Consider the following 2715-nt stretch of genomic DNA (forward strand, 5'->3'; position numbering starts at 1 on the left):
CCGAATGAGGGACTAATCATGACTCTTTTCCATTTACAGACAGCATGCCCCGCGGATACACTTCATGTGTCTCTAGAGAGGCGGTTACCATACCCTCTTCATGCCGTAATCATTCCTAAGTCTTCATCCCTTTAGGGGCAGTTTCCAACCCCAAGTGCAGGGGAGTGCCTTGAATCTCCTCCCACTCCTCTATCCTCTTTGACAGGGCCGTTGGCAGAATGAAGGTGACTTTTTATGCTGCAAGTCTTCAGTCATCATTGCTGATGAGTTTTATTTAAAATTTAACCAGTGGATGAGTTCGAATCCAGGAACCACGACTGTTTGATTAGTAGTGAAAGACGCCATCATCGACAACCATCTATAGATATGATATCATGCAAAAATCCTATACTGCCCTTTCTCTGCAAAAGGAAAAAGTCTCATCTAATCGTTCTCACGAGGTTATGTCGAAATCAATGATAACAGGAGAGTCCAAACGGTTTACTTTCTAATTGTATCTCATAAGTGTTCGATACAATTATGCCACTTCTTGGCATGACGTTGTGGCCTGCTTAACTACGACAGCGTCAAGGATCTCTGATTGTCAACGTTGTGAAGGTTCCCCTAAATCTGACGTTAGATGTAGAGTGAGTGTATCGTTAATGAAAGTAGCTTCTAGCTAAATTATGTAATTTGTCTTCTCACGACCTTATGTCAACGTTCCTAGACCTATATCGCAGGTGCAATCTGTGGTACAATTATAGAACGCGTTTCTGTTGATAAAAATCTTTTTAGTCGTTATGCCGTGTCATATTTCAGTCATACTATTTCTTAATCATTCTGCGGGGCCATCGAGTGTCAGTCCTCTGAAGCAAAAAGAGATATACAACAAATTAGCAAGTAAAGTGCACGGGGAAGGAGCCATTCTTGAACGAAAACGAGTGGCATTATGCCTTTCGTCTGAAGTACTCGGTGAAGAAGCTATCGCAGTGCTAAGGAAACGTCTCAATTTCACGACTACACGTGAATTCCCATGGAAGAAATCATCAGCGTAGACGAAGCATGTTATTTGTCTCTTTCAGTTATTCAGGCAGTCAACGGCCTTACCGCAGTGGTAACACCGGTTCCCGTCAGATCACCCAAGTTAAGCGCTGTCGGGCTGGGCTAGCACTTGGATGGGTGACCATCCGGTTTGCCGAGTGCTGTTGGCAAGCGGGATGCACTCAGCCCTTGTGATGAAAGCGAAGGAGCTACTTGAGTGAGAAGTAGCGGCTCCGGTCTCGTAAACTGACATACGGCCGGGAGAGTGGTGTGCTGACCACATGCCCCTCCATATCCGCATCCAGTGACGTCTGTGGGCTGATGATGACACGGCGGCCGGTCGGTCCCGTTGGGCCTTCCAATGCCTGTTTGGACGGAGTTAAATGATTCAGGCAGAGGAAATAAGACAGAAGGTATGAAGAATTCTGTGTAAAGCGAAGCGACTGAAGGATATTAGCGGAGAAAAGGAAGAGTCTTTATGAATTCAAGAGGAATGAACGCATCGTGATCACCAGAGTGGACAGAGGAAATGCACCTTTTGTTTTGGATAAAGCTGAGCACAACAAGAAGATGGAACAACTGTTGGCAGAGCCGGTGCACCGTAAGCTCTACATCTATATCTACAAACATACTCCGCAACTCACCGTACAGTGCATGGCAGAGGTTTCCCTGTACTACTATTTTTGGTCATTTCCATTCTTGTTCCTTCGTATGACCCCTAATGCCTCGTATCTTCGTGGATGTTACGCGAAATGTGTGTTGGCGGCAGCAGAATCGTCCTGCAGACAACGTGAAATGTCGGTTCTTGTAAATTTTTTCAGTAGTGTTCCTCAAAAAGAATGTTGCCTTACCTCCAGTGATTCCCATTTCATTTACCGAAGCATCTCCTTAAGACTTGCGTGTTGTTCAATCCTATCGGTAACAAATATACCATTCCGCCTTTGACTTTCTCCGATGTCTTTCTTTAATCCGACCCGGTGCGGACCCCAAACACTCGAGCAGTACCCAAGAATAGGTCACACCAATGTCCTATATCCGGTCTCCTTTGCAGATGATCCACACTTTCCTAAAATTCCCCCAATAAAGCTTACCACAATCTGTAACACTCCAATTATAGAACCCATAATGAACACCATTTTGTTGCGAAAAGAAATAGAAAAATCAGTCATCCTGGCAGTGATGACAGCTACTGACATCAAAGTTCACACTCTTGACAATTTGATTAACAGGAATGTTATGTAAATACTAATGGTTATCATAAAGAAAGGACTGAATGGAAGAATACCATATGATACAAAAGAAACTTTAAAGAAAGAATTCAAAAACTATTATTTACGAAGGTTAAAGCTCAGACCATAAACTGACCGAAGATAACATTTATCCTAGGAGAGAGTTGTAGCCGCATCGAGCTGTAAGTTCGCTGAGACTACAATGTAACTCGGCAATGGAGATGTTAACTTCACTTCTCTCTTGCACTCTTGCAATAGTAATACGCATGTTAAGCGCTACTAGATTGTTTTAAAACCGATCTGAAGTTTATAAGTTTTACGACTGGAAGTATTAGTCAGAAGTCGGACTGAAGTAAAATCATCTTTACCGTTTAGACAGATAACTGGATAGTCGATATATGTGACAGAAAATAACTCGTTTGATTGCTGATTTGTAATGGGACTTAGCCTTCGTGATACTTAGTAG

At 43.1% G+C, this 2715-nt stretch overlaps 1 pseudogene; it reads left to right on the top strand.

Moving 5' to 3' along the window:
* The first annotated feature begins 1072 nt into the window (after nucleotides 1-1072).
* LOC126189750 (5S ribosomal RNA) lies at nucleotides 1073-1190 on the top strand (annotated as a pseudogene).
* The last annotated feature ends 1525 nt before the right edge of the window (nucleotides 1191-2715 follow it).

Source organism: Schistocerca cancellata, chromosome 5 (assembly GCF_023864275.1).
Source record: "Schistocerca cancellata isolate TAMUIC-IGC-003103 chromosome 5, iqSchCanc2.1, whole genome shotgun sequence".
NCBI classification, from domain to species: Eukaryota; Metazoa; Arthropoda; class Insecta; order Orthoptera; family Acrididae; genus Schistocerca; species Schistocerca cancellata.